Here is a 19,151-nt window from a genome sequence, read left to right as displayed (position 1 = left end):
GGAAAAATGTTGCCTGGTCTGATGAGTCTCGATTTCTGTTCAGATGGTAGAGTCAGAATTTGACATAAACAGAATGAGAACATGGATCCATCATGCCTTGTTACCACTGTGCAGGCTGGTGGTGGTGGTGTAATGGTGTGGGGGATGTTTTCTTGGCACACTTTACGCCCTTTAGTGCCAATTGGGCATCGTTTAAATGCCACGGCCTACCTGAGCATTGTTTCTGACCATGTCCATCCCTTTATAGCCACCATATAACCATCCTCTGATGGCTAATTCCAGCAGGATAATGCACCATGTCACATAGCTTGAATCATTTGAAATTGGTTTCTTGAACATGACAATGAGTTCGCTGTACTCAAATGGCCCCCACAGTCACCAGATCTCAACCCAATAGAGCATCTTTGGGATTTGGTGGAATGGGAGCTTCGTGCCCTGGATGTGCATCCCACAAATCAACATTAACTGCAAGATACTATCCTATCAATATGGGCCAACATTTCTAAAGAATGCTTTCAGCACCTTAATAAATCAATGCCACGTAGAATTAACGCAGTTCTGAAGGCGAAAGGGGGACAAACACAGTAATAGTATGGTGTTCCTAATAATTCTTTAGGTGAGTGTATTTTGGCAGTAAATGTCTCGGACACAGTGCTTTTCCCATTTGATTTTAGATTATTATTTATAATTTATAATATAATAAACACACAGCCAGAGCTACATTGGAAGGGTTTGGATCGAAGCATGTTAATATTTTAAAATGGCCCAGTCAATGCCCACACCTCAATTCAATTGAGAATCTATGGCAGGATTTGAAAATTTCTTTTTAAAGACAGTGTCCATCTAATCTAACCGAGCTCGAGCTTTTTTGGATGAACATTTCCATGTCTAGATGTATAAAGCCGTTGGAGACATACCCCAAAAGGCTTGCAGCTGTAAATTCAGCAACAGGGAATTCTACCAGGTATTGGAATAAAATAAAATTATTATTATTATTATTACAGTATTGTTTGTGTCACAATAAAATTTGTTTTGCATCTTCTACGTTGTGTTGATCAGGTGGGGAAACGTCTATTTAAATTCCAGTTTGTAACAGAACAAAATGGGAAAAAGTCCAACGGGGTGAATACTTATGCAAGCCACTGTACATTGTAGTTATGATTAATAAACGGACAGACCCTGCAACATCCCTTGTCGAATTGTGAATGACAGATTTCAACAGTATTTGCAAAGACAATTCCACACAGTGTTACAATTTTTTCATTAAGTGAAAAAAACTGAAGGGTTGTATGCAAAGACAATTCCACACAGTGGGTGAGACCGAACCGTAAAGCATAGTCTTCTTAGAGGATAACTTATTAAATGAGCATCATGTTGTATTGAAGAAGACTTGAGACTATAGATTGGGACCATAAACTATTATTCTAAATGTTTATGTATTATAGTTTTAATTCTCATGAATTTAACTTTTCACACATTTCATACAGACTAAGCTTTTGTCCCAGTTCTTAAAAAAGGACAGAAATATGCAATACCAAATTTACTTTACAACTCTGATTGCTAAAGGCCTGAGAATTATGAGACCTATTGAAACAAGTTCAAGGGCCTGGAATATTGCACAAGAGTGATGTGAGGTTCAGGCACAGGTGAAAGCTTCAAGTGGATTGTGAATGTCAAATTCTAACCGATCTCAGGCACTGTGTTAAATCACCTCTGGTCTTCTGTTTGGACTTGTACTTTACATCAACTCTGTCAGCTTGGCACTTCAGAGCTTCGAGAACATTGAGTTTTTTGTGAAACTAAAAACCGGAGGGCGAGTCTCAGCTTGTTGCTTTAAGACTAAGCTCAGTCTGCTCTCGGCTTTGACATTTTCCAATGACAAGCTCTTCTTCAGGTGTGCTGTTGAAAATATAACCAATAAAAAAAACACACACACACTTTACCAGAAGCTTACATGTCTTGGAATTGTCTCTCTTAAGGTGACTCACAAAACTGGGAACATGGCTGCCTGAGTTCTTTTTTGACAGTTGCCGACACATGAGGACATCAAAGAACAGGTGGAGGGTTAGCCACATAGGGGCTGAGCAGGATGAAGGGATCACATCACCTGAGATGAAAGCCCGGGCGTCAGACACACGCGCCAAGACCACCGTTATCACCTAGCCTGTTACACAACGACCTTCAGAATGTCTTTTTTTTAACTTTTGTCTATAAAGTTCAGAGTGAGGAGGTATGGTTGCTTCCAGTGTAAGGACAGCCCTGTGTGCTGCATGTGAGATAAAACAATAAATGTTTTGCAGACTTGTGATCAAGTAATCTGCGAAAGCACTCGTTCGCTGTTTATTTGCGTGTTAATACCTGTTTGTTTTATTGTACCTTGTCTCGGAGGGCTTTTGTCTCCCTCTCCATCCACCTGGTTAAAGTTACTCTACAGCTCAGAAGCCTTTGCAACCAAATTTGATTCTGCGGCATTGTCAAAGACGCACTACTTTATACAGCAGCCCCAGTCGTCCTACTGTAGTCACCTCTACTTTCCCATGATGCTTTGTCCCAGGGCTCTATCACCCAGCACGTCCAGGTTTGTACAAATAAACTTACAAAATGTTCAAATCATTTGAAATTGTAAATCACTATTTCCATGGGTTCATATTCTTACAGCCCCCTACCTCCTCTCCGACTAGAGAGTGTAGTGGACCAAGATGATGCCCTCACCTCTCCTGAATTATTTATCATTCAAAATCTTAAGATATATCGATCTCAAAACGTATTAATGTTGAAAACCAGCCTGGCAGGTTGATGAATTAATAATAAGGCCTTTTCAAAGTAAGGGGGTAGTTCCGAGAATAAAGGACTCCCCATTGCTTTCACTTTGGACTTGTTTGAAGGTCCTGATTAAAATGTTACCCTGGGAGTATTTAGCATGTATCATTTTGCTAATGTATATCTGGCTGGATCACATCAAACAAGCATTACTCAAACTGTATTTAGTGTGTATATAGTCCTCTAAGACTAATTACTTGGGGGCACCAGGGGCCTTCATCAGAAGAGGTTTGGCATCCAATGGGTTAACGGGTGACTCGATGGTAGGAGAGTGAGTGTTGTCTGAATTGAATTTCACTCATAAACGTCCAACAATTATTATTATTATTATGTTTTGCATTTGAAAAGTCTGGGTATGTTAGCAAGCTAACATTATGAAGTTAGCACGAATCAGTGGCAGAGGAGGTTTTATTTGTGAGTCAACCTTTAAACTACACTGAACGCAAGCACAGCAAATTGTGTGCCTTCTTCTTTATTTCTTATTTATCTCTGGCTGGGAAAAAAACAGAATTCTAAAGATGTTATAAGCTGGAAAGCCCATGGGCTTTTACATGATATGACTTTGCCCAACTGGAGGGCATCACCAGGGACACCCTCCAGTGCATGTTACCCTCCAACGTTGTATCATTCACATTTTCCACAAACTTGCAGTGCAGCGATGGTGGACGGGTTCCCCGCCCGGCACTGAGCGCTGAGCCCGTGCACCATCTCTGGGATGGTTCAGCCTCACAACGTTGCCCATCATCAGGAACAGGATACACACGGTGGGTCTGCTTAACGGTGGGTTACCGACCGTAATGATGCTGCTTTTGGAAGCTCTGCGTGTGACTCAGGGCCCCCAGTTGCTACGACCTGTCTCAGCATTTCTTCTCCATCTGTGGGAGGCGGTGCAACCTGCTGGGATGTAAGAGTGAGTTGGCTGGGATGAGGTAAGGAGAGAAGCTGAGAAGCGTTAAGAAACAGACAACTGTTTGTGTCCAAAGTTGGAATCTGATTGTAAAAAAAATCTGTCATGATCCTAACTTTTTGTACCTGCTTTTCTAATAGACCAATGTTATTTACTTCTTTCTCTCACAAAGAAGCACTTAGCAGCAGAAACCTCTATCCGAATCAACAACAAAAAGTTTACAATGTAAAAACTGTCAAAAGTGCGTACACAGGAGCATGCACACATGTAACTTTATCCTGTGTGTGTCTGTGGGTATGTCTGTGTGTGTTGCAGATCAAAGCTTTTTAAATGGTTTATCAGAGTGCCAAAAGTGCAAAATGCAGAACTCAGCTATGAAGGGTGACAGTAATAAAATAATACAAGAAAATCTGCAAGTAGACCTGAATGCCAAAAATGAAGCAGGGAGCTTGTAAAACAAAGTCTAAGGCCTACAAAAACCAAAATGGGCGTCTGGCGGAGAGCCTTGTGCAGCGCTGCATAAAACAAAATTACAGATCAGCTGGGCTTCGTTCCACATTTTCTGAAACCACAGAAGCTGATTTCCTGGTTATCTAGATGGTGTGACCGGGGGAGACTTGAATCTCTATTTCATCCGACTTTAACAAGAGGTGTTTTCCTGACTCAACTAATTGGTGGTGACACACAAACCGCCGCCCATGTGAGTCACCATTGCGTCACGCTGGATCAGGAGGTCAAGCTGTGTTCGTACTGAGTGTCTGTCTGTGATGGACGGGTGAATGTTTGTGGACTTTTTGTTAACACTGACATTGAGAGTTTATTGCGAGAATGCATAGACAGGAAAAGCTGCAGGGCACTTTCTCATAGTTCCCCCTGGTGAGCTCTGCTGGGAGTGAGATGGAGGAGAGTGATGGGAACAAAGGGGGAGAAGTTGTCAGAAGTCAGAGTGAAAGGAAATACTCTGTGGAGAAGATAGGAGCACCGATAGAAAACAAGTACTGTATAAGTACATCCAGATGAAATACTTATCAGAGCCAACGTGAACCTGTTGAACAAGGCCAAGGAGGCGATAACAGCACGCACACATCCTCAGCAACATGGTGGGGGCCGGAGGGGACAATAGAGTAACAGAACAGCCATTCACATTCCTGCATTGCTCATACCTGTCCATGCCGCCAAATCAAAAGATTCAATCAAATATCTTTATTAAAGTAAGAGTCATGCAAACTGCGGCTTCCAGCTTGTCTTTGCCATCTAAAGCCCTGAAGGACGACTAAGATGATTTCACTAACTTCCCCCCAACCTCAATAGGTTGGTGTGACGTGCAAGAACATAAATTGTACGTGTTCATTTGCACCGTGAGACATAATGTCCTGTAAATTGCGAACTTGTAAAAATCTCATGTTAAAATAATCTGCCCGGGCAAAGTCAGAGTTAATTATAGAGCCCACCGCAGGACCTCACAGAGCCGCTTTTGTTGTGTGACAGACGTTTACGTAATCAGTCAGAAATGCAAAAGGTGAGCTTCCCTCAGGCTGAGTCTTTGACAGCTTCAACTCTCACTGCTATCAAAATACATCAGCCTTTTCCTGAGAGCAGGCCGAGGGCTAAACACAAGGCAAAGTCGCCTTGACTCTTGCATGAAACATTATACAACAGCCAATACATTTTGAACTTAAGCCTTGGCCTTAAAACTTTAACGTGTAAATGTAAAACAACCTCACTTGTCAGGAAACAGCCTTTTAGTGTTGGAGTGGATGGGTGGGAAGGGCTGTTGAAGTCAATCAAAGGGACTTACCAAGGATTAGGCCTTTCCGAGGAATACTTTTTGGTGTTCGTTAATAACTGGGTCAGTCGGTCTAAAGCTTTACTTACTTATACTTATGCCCAGCTAAGTTAACTCAGGTATTTCTTGTACTAACTTGTATCAATCTATTACTGAAGCTATTTATTTCAACCATGTACCCAGTCTTTTAGCTATTCTACCATTCACTAATTATTTAGTTATATTATTACAGCAAATTCCCCCCTTCTTATGGCTAAGCATTCTAACTAATGACCCATTATTTTGGTAAGTATGTTAATTTTCCAAATCCAATCAATTCATACTTTCTATATGATTTTTTATTGTTGAAGTATTTAACACCTTACTCCTTGCCTTAAGCCTTCCCTCACTAATCTATCCACCAACTGAGTAAACTGAATCTGACACTCAGCCTCACCCTGTGCGTAGCTCAGTGATCATCAAATCACTTCTTGCCACATGTTCCAATAACTTGACACCATTGATTGGTTTATTAGACACAGCTGTGTCTTAAGACTTTAATATGGGATGATGCAGTTGTACGCTGCCGCAGGGCAACATTCACTGTGTGAACAGCAACAATAAATCAGCTGCCCGCTCTTCCTCTCTGCACTGCCGCTGAGGCCAAATGGGGTTGGAGGGTAGCTAGAAGCAAAAGTAATCACATCAATCTCATTAGAAATCATGCTAATCATATTACAACAAAAGGGCCACAAAGATTCTTTGCAACATACTTGTGACACGATTGATGAGCTCAAGACGTAGTGATTGGGATCCTAAGTTATCCTTAGATTGCAGTCTGAAAATATAAAAAAAACAATGTGATGATTTGAGCAGGTAGTAGCAATGTGCTGCATTCTGAGGGTGACCTTGCATTGTATCAGCCCCGCAGCTGCTCCGTCCGTCCGACTTTTCTCCCTGCACAGCAGCGACAGCTGAGGAGCCATTTTGGGGTCTGATGCATTCAACAGCTGGTGGTGCCAAGCCCAGGTTGGACGTGGGAGGGGTGTGGAGCAGCGAGGTCGTCTGTCTATCGGGCCGCGGAAACACGGGACACGGCGCATATCTGGAAAAACAGGCACGCAGTCAAAAACGGTGCTCAAGGGTCCGTCATCGTTCATTGTCAACCTAACCTGAAATCCCATTTGAGGCACAGCTAGCAGCGTCCCATCTTGGTCAAACTACTGTATAATGCAGTGATTCTCAACTGGTGGGTCGCGACCGACACCGCTAGCACACCCCCCCCCTTGACCGATCGATTTGGGCCGCGTCTTGTCATTAAGGGGTGATGGTGGGTCCCGGAGCCAGACCAGGTGAGAACCACTGGTATAATGCATAGCAGAAGAAAACATCAAACACATACTCTAGGTTTTAGGAAGGAGACGACAAGCCAACTTCGGTTCATTGCTCTGTTTTCAGGTGTTCATGCTTTACTACACAGCACCTAAAAAAAGAAAAAGTGGACGGTATCCCTTTTTTTCTTACAGTTCCTTGTTGTGTTCACATAATATTGACCCCAGCCTCGCCAGGTGATGGAAAGCTGCATGCTCTCTGAATGTTTATAGACACCAGAGGACATGAGAGAGGGAAATGACCTTTGTCTTAAAAGACCTTAAACCTCTTGCATGCTCTTCACGGGGACTCTGTAATGAAGACACTCCTCCACAGCCAGATGTTCTAACCCCTCTCCTCTCCAGTGCTTTTTGGAGTGTTGCGTTGTGCACAAAGCTTTGGTTCGGTTGAGTTTAAGTACAGAGTATGTCATGTGAAGACGGAGTTTCCTAAAGAGCTGTTTTACTCACATGTAAATCCAGTGTTGGGAAAGTTCACTTTCTACATTAACTAGTTCAAAGTTCAGTTCACAAATTTTAAAATGAACTAGTTCAGTTCATAGTTCAAACTTCAAAATATTTGAACTAAGTTCACAGTTCCAACTAGTTCAGTTCTTTTTTCCATATGTTGCTGCAAGCTATTACTTTTCAAAATGATTGCCACAGCCCATATAGAATCACAGAATCACAGCAATTATTTTATCAGTTTTAACACTGAAGCTATGCATCAGATTTAATCTTTATATCAATTTTGAATCCTTATCCAACCAGGGTTTACATTAGCATTGAGGGGACAGCATTTCCACATTGTTGCTTTAATGTTGCTGTCCATTCACTCCACACCAGCAGCAGATGCAGCGTTCACCCCTACAGTTCATTCTCAAACATGCTGCTTCAATGGTCTTTATTAAATAAGGAATTATTAAAAGAAAAACAGGACAGTTATCATTAAGGTGCAAAGGTTTGCAAAGAAAGGTCAGATTCCTCCCATCCTCACCGACCTTGTCAGTTACTTCATAAAACTCATTTGAATTATTATACGCTGCCTCTTTGCTACACGCAGATGTCGCCTCCATGCATTTCTTTTTTTTTGATGACGCATGCGCGGTGCGACGCTGGTGGCTGGTGTTGCCAGATCGGGTGTTTTTTCCCGCTACTTATTAAGGCGCGTTTACAGTGTTTTTTCTATAGAAATCTGGCACCCCATTGAACGATGTTAACCTGACAGAACGTGCCGTTCACAGACACCAGAATGAACGAGTTCACAGTAACGTTCATCGGGCGTTAATACAGTACGTTCATTTCACGTTTGCCCAAAATATGAACGAGTTCATGAACTGTTGTTCAATGAACGCGTTCAGGCACAACACTGTGTAAATCATCCTGCTGTCTGCTTGAGATGCCATCTCTCCTCACACATCAGAAGCTCAGTGTACCCATTGCACCGTGTGTGTGTGTGTGTGTGTGTGTGTGTGTGTGTGTGTAAGTACGGACACTCTGCAGGGACGACAAGACAGCTGAACAAAGAAAGAGATCAACATTTGGACAGCACATGCCAGGTGGATGCCGAGTGGTATCCAGTCAGAACTGTGACCAATCTGACTGGGACACATTTATATGGTCAAATACACATGTGTGCCATGGCTGAATCACACACATGTGTCTGAATGATTGATAATCGGAGGCCAAGTCCAATCCTAATGTAGCTACACAAACCAACAATTAAAAAAAGGTGCACAAACATCACTTTTCAAATGTCAAATTAAGTAGCAGAAGGAATTAGCTTCTTTTAAGTACCCACATACGTTACTTGTTGTTCAATGTGTCATGCCCCCTGCTAAAAGCACTTGTGTACTTTTGTTCATCACTTTTATCCATGATAACAGATCATCTACAATTAAATCTGACGCATCAAGGCGAGAGGTAGTCAGATGATCAGAAAGGTAGTGAAGCAACTTTGCAAAGAAATATGTGATAAAAGGCAAGTGAATAAGTTACACTCCTTTGCACGGCAGTATTATGTAAGAGGGGAAGAGGCCAAGCATGGAAGAACCGCCTGGTGTTGAAAAGGTGTTGAGTGAAACATTTAGACATATTATCAGGAACCTTAATGATATTGATGAAGAACAATTCAACAGACACACAAAGCAAAAGTAGGAAAGAGAGAGTTGATGGTTTCTCTTATCATCCACGGCCAGATAACTATTAAAAACTCAAAGATGGACAGACTTTTGCAATATATCTCGGTGAAATCCTACAAAACACAATAATTCAATATGCAACTAGTATTATTTACCCAGAAATGAATCTCTGTGATCTAGGTTTTTTTCTAGGGGTTGTTGCTTCTAACTCATTAACTATTTCAGTCAGTGGTTCTTTGACGCGTCATGGTCATGTCAAAGACGTGTCTGGGATGTGTCATGGACGTGTCAAAGACGTGACACGGACGGCTTAACAACTTTATGCTCATCACATGCCTAGTTCCTTTTCAGAACTTTGGTAACCCCTTGTGTCCCCTTTTAGTTCACTTCCCTGTCAGAGAGGTTTGTCTGCTGGTGAGATGATGCTGTGAAAAGGTTAAGACTTTTGGATGACTAAAATATGTATTGCTGTTGCCCCCACAGTCGGTCTCCCCCATTCCACTCATTCTATGCATACATTTCAAAATACATTTAACTTAGTTTTTACGTTTTTACTTGTGCTTGGCTAGGCATAGAACAGATAAGACCAGATATAGTAGGTCTTAGATCTTTCTCACAAATTACATGCAAAGTCAGTGAAAAGACATTTTGCATTGACAGCGTTGACATTTTTCAAATCGCCTGAAAGATTAGTCTTATTTACTCTGCCGTCTTGCTGCACCGATCGATGCGCACTCCCTTGAGAAAACATGTCATTAAAAAATTATTTGCTTATTTGCTCACCCTGCAGAGAGAACCAACGCAACAGGAATTCAGTCTTAATACAATTTTGCATCCATTTGGGCTGTTCATGGCAATTAAATCCATCCAAAATCTTTTGATTTGGGGTTCAAACAGCCCGTAACAAAAGAGTCTGCAGCTCAATCAAATTCCTCCCTATTTTCTTCATTTGTAGTGATGACACAGTGTGAGCTCACTTTTACGATGGTTCACTGCGATTAGCCTGCATTTCCACGAATGCTGCTGCCATTTCATTTTTTGACACACTATACACCTCCCCTGGTGCACCCAAGGTGTGCCAATGAATTTTTCAGCAAGTCAGGATGGATATTACTGCTGCGTCACACCTGCTGGCACAGGCCACGAGCTACAGGTGTGGTATTAGTGCCAGGCTTTCTCTGAGCTCAGGGGTAATGTATCGAAACGTTACAGGCCTGGGTCACCTGAGGCCCTTTTCTCTTCTGATCAGTCAGAAGTCACACCAAAAAGATTCGATTGCAGTTAAAGAGAACTTTGAAGGTTGACGGCAGCTTCCACATGTATATTCATCTCCATGACACCCTCATTTGGTTTACACCATTTCACGTTTGCTTATGTTTATAAACAGATGGATCTGGACTAGCTATTAAGTTTAGCTTAATGTTAGCACAGTATTGCTTTGCATGAATGAGCATTTGTGTCCCCCCCCCCCCCCCCCCCCAGTTAGCCACGGCCCGCAATTGCAGCATGTTAATATGGTTTGTCCTCGTGTCACTACACACTCAAAATCCCATCCCTGAGCCCCCCTGCTTATGTATGATTAAACTATGGTATAGCCAGTGCGCTGACGCCGACTTGAAGCTAGACGGCAGGTTACTCACATCCTTGCACCAGCTGCTTGTGTGTCACCCAGGGGGTTCTAGGGAATCGAGTCCTCATATGGCTCATCGACAGATAAGCTCCTCTTTCAATTCCTGTATTCCAGTTGAGACCTTTCTTCCCACAATTCGAAAGCAGAAGACAGAAATTGCCTTGAACCAGTTGCTGTACAAATACTTGCATAAAAAAACACACATAAAAGCGTTTACTTCTTCCCCCGAAGACATTAGGTAAAGGAGGAAACGTAACTAGTCTTTTGTATAAATTCCCCAAATCCACGCAGGCTTAACAAGTGAGAACATTGGACTAAACTGTGTAGCAAGGATCTCATAGGCATGTGCAAAGCACAGCAGCCATAATTTGGATATTAGTGGCACGATATCCTTGCCTCGCTCAGTGTTTCATACATCCCCTTGACTCTCATTTATAACACTACGTGTTCTTGTCGCGTATCCATCTCTCTTCAAGTCTCTCCTCAGGGACTCAACCAGCATTGTGAGTAATTTGCCAGGCATTAAGAGGGGTTCTGCCAATTTATTTTCCAGATGACTTTGTGAGTCAGGCTCAAAAGCATTAAGCCAGAGCCGCTCGTAACGACATCTGCAAAGCAAATAAGGCCTCCTTTCTGACACCACGAACATGCGCCAGGGACTGCTGTCGCCATGGTACTGCTCGTTGGCTTTATTGTTGCTGGTGTTGTCATGGAAGTGTGGGCTGATGTTAATCTCTTCTGCGGGTGGGACAGTTTGTGGTCAGGCAGAGTGGGGCAAGGGGTGTGGTAACATTTCAGTCGGCTACTGTTTAGGCAGAGGACCAGGACAGACCCCGGATATTTGAAAAAAAAGGTTTTTTTTGTTAAAACAAAAAATGTATAATTCACAGATTTATTTTCCTTTTTAGCTGTACTTCTTTAGATGTCGAAGTTGGTCAGATGTCCAAGTTGGTCTGATTATGTTCTCAAACTAAAACAACCTGTTGGAAAGAGCACCAGCAAAGATGGACTAAATGTCTGCTTGGGTCCTGCAGGAGCCTCTAACTAATGTTATTCATCCAGAGGTATAACATGGTATCATAGGACAAGAGTCCCTTGTAACGCTTTGATGGTCGTCAAATGGTGTTGTGTAAGAGCAGTGTCAGAATATGAAACAAGTCTTTCTTTCTCCTTCCACCTTTCTGTTTGTTCAGTTTGGTTTGCTTCTGTCTCCTGGGGGAAACCGAGCGTAGGACACATCTGGAACTGAAGAGCCAAGTCCAGACGGGTCTAAATGTGTTGGATGAGGGGCCCATACTGTAGTATGGACTGGGTGCTGGAGAGAATCATGACTGTTTTCTTTTTCGGTAGCGTGGCCCGTGCAGGTTGATGTTATAGCCTCGCCATATGCTTTGTAGGAAATGGGCTTTATTAATATGTTTAAGGGCACGTCAGGCTCCGGTGACTTATGGGCTAAGTGAACCAATGTGAAGGTGCATTGTCAGCAACTTTTCACAAATAAAGAAAAAAAAAGATGGAAAGAAAAACATTCTCCAGGGGCCTCTGTGGAGCGGTGGTTGAGGCGGTGTGAGGGGATGGGGGTGACTGGTTCCAAGCCTGCCACGGTGTGGGATAGGACCCTTTTCAGCTGAGCCTGTGCGTTCCAGGTGCTGCTTTTTAATTGCCAATTCCATGAGCAATAAAGCATTTCGCGTACTTTCGCTTGTAAAGTGCTTTCATTCCGTCTCCAAATGATGTAATTACCCCGGCGTCCCAGGCGAGAGGGCAGTGGGGGGGGGTCTGCTCTCTCAGCGAGAAGCCTGTGACTGATTTCCTGAAGTGTGTTTTCATTCAGGAGTCCAAACACCATAAAGTCAGTTAGTTGTTTGCACAATAAATGTGGATTTTCATTTTGTATCGGGCTTCCCATGCCCTGTGTCTAAAATGTATGAAAACAAAACAGAGAAAAATATGACAAGGTTCTCTTTGATGTATGAAGGGCGGCAGGGGGTGTTACACATTAGTTCACTTTTCTTTGTTTGTATAAAGCTTTGGCAGCATACTTAGGCATTTCTCACAGTTTTAGATCAGCATCTTGAATCGCACACATTGCTTGTTCACAGCATAACGAGTGTCCAATGTCAATACAAAACTACACTGCTCTGCACCCATCAAGGAGCCTTTCTTTTAAAGTCAAGGACATGAGGTTTACAATTACAAGTATGCTAACAAAGTCGGCTATCCCATAGAGAGATGTTATCAATTGAATTTTGCTGGGAAGGGGCGATTGGAAAAAAAGTATTTTCCTGTTTAGCCGGCGTGGATTTCCCTCGGAGACGCAAAGGGTCAAAAGCAAAGCCAAGTGTCTGTGGGCCAAGCGTGCAGAGACGTGTAATACTAACCTGAAGTCGTTTGACTAAAACGGATCTAGTGATCCACCAGAGGATTGTGAACCCTTAAGAACAAGTTCAGCCTGTCGGCTTGTGGCATGGAAACCAAAACTCGCCTTGATCCACACAGATAGGTGCATTCCACTGGAGCTGTAGGACCAAATAGCTCAGCGTGGACGAAACGAAACATTCTTCTCATATTAAGTCTACCTGGCAACGCTTTTGCACATCAGACCTCCCCAGTGCCTGTCAGAATTCCAGTAGTGCCAACATTGCCAAAAAACACAAAAACAAGCTGTTCGCTATCACAGCCGTTCCCATGGGAACAGGCCCGCAGAGGGTGTGCCTGCTCCAACACTCATCTGCATAAACACTATGTAAGCCGATCCCCAGCAGGCTGCCCTAACCAGAAGGTGGGTAAACGGAGGAGTTTCTCTTTCTCAGAGACCTGGGGCCTCATGCAGAACCCTGCTATCAGTGTAAGCGATTAGCTGGCTCCGCTTGTGAAAAATGCCACGAGGGGAAAAAGGATCAAGATTCCTGAGATGTTGGGCCTGCAGTGCTCATTCACTCACTTCCACCCCTTAATAAAGACCACACATCGCCAGCGGCTGGAGCCGTGGCGGGCCAGCAGAGAGGAGAGGGGAAGAAGCAGGAAGTCGACCGGCTGGTCGATAAGCAAACAAATGTTTAGTTAGAGAGAGGGAAAGTCTGTTTGCCATTGGCATCTTCAAAGGCATGGCTCTGTTTTCTGCCTTTTGGGAGGGTGAAATGACTTGATTGTCAATGTGGCCATCGGTGGGATTAGCATCGCTCCTCACACCTCTGCTGCACAGACAGCATAAAACTAGTCCGGAGTGTTCCTTCAGTGGTTTTGCAGTGCTTCATGGTGGAGGAGAACAACTCTAATCAGGTGTGAGTGACCAGTTAAACATTTAAATAACAACCCACAAATCGATGTGAAACTGCATGGTCAGCAGTTCGTAGCTGTACCTAAATAAACTGTAATTAGTAGATACGAATACAAAATAAATTTGTATTCGACGTAATCATGAGCCAGAGTAAAATGGCCGCAAAACCCCTTAAAGACAACAACAAAGTTGATCCCAGTGGATGTTTCTTTTGAATATACTGTGTGCATGTGACGAGAGGAATCCGGTTGTTGGACCATTGTAGGAAAACCAATATAGAATCAGGCTTTCGGTATAACATACAAATCTCTGTATAGGATATGTTTTCTGGATAAGAGTCGGTCGCGAGCCTGTTCCTGCATTTTCTCCCCTCTCCTGTCCGTCTGTCTAATATCAAATGAAGCAGAAATGCCAAAGAAGAATCCTGAAAATTGTTTCAAACGCGGAAACAGCCTGCTTAAAGTTGTTGGGATTTCTTTAAAAATATTGTCAGTCGGGACCTAATTCATAACGAGTGGCTGCGTGTACAGTAGACCACCCGGAACACCTCCAACACAATGCAGTGCTGACAAAACAACACAAAAGCTCCAATAGCAAAATAAAGGGGCCACTTCAAAAGGGCAAATGTCAGTGGATATCCACGTCGCACACTTCTTACTCCGAATGCCATTGACATTGTGTTTGTTGCGCTCAAAGCTTTGAAACATTGAATTAGAAAATGGAACAGGAACAGCCCTATCCATTGGTGCCAGTGTCCCCCTGAATACAAAACAGAGCCCACTGTCTCTAGGAAAAGTTTTCCCAGTGTGTTCAACACTTCTTACACTATGTAGCAGGTCCACGTAGTTCTCAGGGCATTACGGGTGAGCAAGGTCCGGCTGATTTTATACACAACCCAGCAATGATTTCAGCCTTAATGCTCCACTGAGGAAAATCAAAGAGTGCCCCCTCCCCCCGTGCACCGCTGTATCCAGCTCTCTTTATGAATGAATCGTGTAGAACCCCCTCTGTCTTCCTTCAAGGCACTTTTGCTGTTGTCCTTGACAAATTCTTTGACTCAAAACCTATTAGTCTCTTTTCACAATTGCATTAAATCTAATTATCCATTTCCCTGCAGTTGTATCATCAAGGCAAAGCCGCTACTACCTCTGTGCTAAATCGGCTCCATGCAAATACAAGTATTAGTATGCCTGTGCCTGTGTTCACCCTCTGTAGTCATGTACGCTGACTGCTAAAAATGTGAAAACTCCACAAAAGGGGAAAAAAAAAGCTTTTCTCCCAGAGGAAAACACACCGCTCTCTAAGTGAGCAATAAATCTAGCACTTAGGAGAAGTAGTGTGTGTGTGTGTGTGTGTCTTTGGGAATGTAAATGTACTCCGTGTCCTCAAACCCATCGCCTCCAGAGCTGTCAAATGTTTCCCGGCCCTGAGACATCCGTAACCCATGACCCCCGTGACTCCTGTTTTGTTCTCGGCACTCCAGGCCCCTCAGATATCCTTCCACTGGAACTCCCCTAGATGACAGACACTCCTCTCCTCTCTGTTCCATCACACCAGCCCGGTGGCCTTTGACCTTCCCAGCACCTCTGCATCTCCGCGTGGCTGCCCCCACATTCCAGTGAAGGAGCTGAAACCTGAGCCCCTCTGTGAGCTCATCACCAGCCCCGCCGAATCTGGAGCTACATGATACCGAAAAACTGAGACGGGGAAGAGAGAACAGAGAGAGAAGGGGGGCGTGCAGCACAGGTCTGGAACTGGTCCTGTGTGCGTCTGCGTACCGACTCTCCTCGGGGGGGGGGGAGGTTAAATTACAACGGAGAGAGCGAGGAGGAAGAGGAAGACGAAAGTGCTTGCGTCTTGGACTCGGCTCTGCTTTTGTCTGTCTCGTTTTCCTCCTCGCGCTGCCTCTTGGCGGCCTGATTGTTTGCTGCCAGCAGTTTCCTGTCGACACGCTCCGCCGCCTTCCGCCGGCGCTTTCAAGTTAACGAGCCCCGTTGGTGTTGCCCTTGAGGTCCGTGAGCCGGGCCCGGGATGGGGGTGTAACGCTGAGAGGTCGCGCTCTCTGTCTCTGCTCTGCCCTGACCCTGCCATGACCACCGAGCGCCCAAAGACGGTCAGTGTCCCTTCTTCTTTAAAATTGTCTGCCAGTTTTTGTGTGTGTGCATCATTTGTGTGGCTATTTCTGTATGTTAAAATATGTCGGTAAAAAAAAAGAAGAACTGCAGTAGAAAAATAAAATAAAAATATACTGTTTTCCAGTGCTGCAGCTCAAATTTCATCACAAAATCATTATAATTCACATCTCGTATTGTGATGAGTACCATTAAGACGCATAATCACCGCAAACATAATTAAACCAATCAGTGTCTCTCTCTCAAGCTGAGTTTGGAGGATGACTGCAGTCAGATGGAAAAAAAGGGAACTTTTAAACCAATAGCATCTCCAGCTGGAAGTGAAAATCAACTTCTAAAAGTTTAAAGAGTGCCATTAGATAAACCTTTTAGCAATGCATTATTCATGGACGCCGTGTTTCTTTCTAGTTTACTGCCTGTTGTTCGCCGTGTCTCTCTCTGACCTTGTGCACTTGTCTTGTCAACCCTTTGGTTGACAAATCCCTCTGAAGCACATCTTTAAACAGCGTGAGGATTTTAATGGGTGGCCTACAGAAGGCACAAAACAAAAGGTTGAGTACACATTATCATTTAAAATTGTATAATATAATAGTATACTGTTTTAAAAACTTCGGAAAGGCTTAAAGTCCAGATTACATTCTGAAGTATGCCAAACGTGGGAGACTTGGCGGAGAGGGGGCTTCTCACATGGGACCACCAAACACTGTCGTTTTTTGGTACAAAGTAGCACCCGTAGCTGCAGACAGCTCGGTGAATTTCACCAACTTCTACAGGATCTGGGTATGCACGACTGCCGCTTCCAGCGGTACATTGACAGCTTGTTGGCTGGATCATCATACCTCCCTGCTGAGGGAACCGTCCCACGGCAAGACCCCCTGTCCTCAAGCTCATTCAAACAGCTTAATGTTGAGTAGCAGTGAGTTGTTAAGCCATACAATAAGGCTACACTATGACATTACACATGTCATTTAGCTGAAGCTTTTATCGAAAGTGACTTACAATAAGTGCATTTTAACCATAAGGATACAAACTCAGAACTAGAAACAAAAGTGCAATTTTATCAAATGAGCCAATTTGCAACTTGTTATAGATATGTGCCATTACAAGTACAAATTAAGTGCTACAATTTCTTAGTGATTTAGTCAAGGTAAAGTCTTGACTATAATGCACTGTGTTGTAAAAAAAAAAACAACATATGATTGTATCCTGTTTTTGAAAAGTGCAAGGTCTCTCCTGTAATATAACAGGATATCGGGGTACCCACAATCAGCTTATGTTACCATTCCTTTACCCTTCCTTTTTTCTGATTTGTCAACTGTCTGCAGGATGTCAATGACGACATATAGAGCTAATTCAGGCCTATAGACCTACTACAGTAGTTTAGTCCTACAGGCCTATAGACCTACTACAGTAGTTTAGTCCTACAGGCCTATAGACCTACTGTGGGGCACTTTAGGGCAGCCCTAAACAGCCCTAAAGTGCTCCATGCCTTTACCGGCCCAGACATCATGAATCGGACGTTGTCTGATGCTGGACATGGCCTGGGGGCATAACTCAGATTTGCTGCAAGGGAGCGTGAGGAGGGCATTGAGAAAGATCGCAGGAGGAGGAGGGGAAAATTCAGGGAGAGAAAGAGTGAGGGAAAGTGCACCATAGGCTGGGAGAACCAGCACAAGTAGAAGCTTGTTCTTGACTGCCTCTGCGTTCTCTGGGCATAGCAGGAGGACGCGGCCTCTCTTGGATGAAAGAAAAATAGACTGAAAATGCCAGAGGATAATGTGATTACAGGCGCATGGGAGAATGAAGGTTAATTGGAGTTAAGTGTCTATAAAGAAAGGACCCTATATTTAAATATACATCTGGACGTCAACCTACGTTCTGCCAATAGTGCTTTGATTCCTCTAAAATAAACACAGTCAATAGTTCAGAAGGAATGCTGCCAGTGTATATGTTCTAAGGATAATACCCGGACATTTGGAGTCCAGTCATTATCAGATTATTTTCAGACACGTGAGTAGGAAAACACGAGGACTGATATGAAAAACGTGGCGCTGCTGAGTGACCTCGCCACAAGTCGCTCATGTCTGGAGGTGGAATGAAGCCGCTCAGCGCCACCCACGGTAACCACGGAGTCGTATGCCGCTTGACTACTGCGAGAATAGACTAAGCATTAGCTGTGAACAGAAACCCACCCTTTTACCAGATATCATGCAAATGATTACATCAACTAGGCAAAATTTAGTAAGTTACAGGATGATAAATAAATAAATATAAATAAGATCATTTTATGAGAGAGAGATAGAGAGAGAGGGAGGTCAAACTTTTGACATTCTATTTACAAGAAACACACAACTGGTTGAAAACATTTTTTTTTAATATGAGTTATGAAACCATCTATCAAATAGTTGAGAATGTCCATCATAATTGTGCAGTTACTTGAGTTAGTAAGTTAACAGTGTGTAAAGCAGCTAATGTGAGCTGGCCCATTTGGCATGTCTTGACTGATTAATTGTTCCATTTACAGCGTGGGGTGGTAGTGTTTGGCACAGCTAACACAATTAGGTCTGAGGTTGTGTATGTGTGTGTGTTTGCAAATCCCTACATTTGATGGATGCATTTCAGATTTGTAACATCCCTTTAAGCCTTAGGCTCGTTACTGTTTCTGTTCTTCTGGCACTGCTGTAGTTGTCGAGACATCTATTTGTAAAATACTATCTTGCTGATGGTGTTTTTTAGTGCTTTTTAACTTTTTATAGTAATTTATTCAGTAAATGTTGTGTTCTTTGAAAACAACATTTCATGGAGCAATTTCAACATTTCACTGCATACTTGTGCACAGAGCAGTTTTACTGCAGGTTCACTGCTTTGATGGTGTGGTAAAAAAAAAAAAAACTGCAATTCACTCTTCCGAGAAAGCCCAAAATCTCTGTGTCTACTTCTTCTCGAGACCCCTTCACCCTCAGCAGCAATGCTCTCCTTAGAGCCCCTTCGCTCCTGTCACTTGAAAAGAGTCTCAGGGACTCTTCTCCCATGTAGCTGTGAGTCTGGACCGACTGGGTTCACTGAGCCGGGTGGAGCAGTAGCCACAGAGAAACCCATCAACCAT

The sequence above is a fragment of the Pungitius pungitius genome, chromosome 20 (assembly GCF_949316345.1).
Source record: "Pungitius pungitius chromosome 20, fPunPun2.1, whole genome shotgun sequence".
Taxonomy (NCBI): Eukaryota; Metazoa; Chordata; class Actinopteri; order Perciformes; family Gasterosteidae; genus Pungitius; species Pungitius pungitius.
This window is presented reverse-complemented; position numbering follows the sequence as displayed.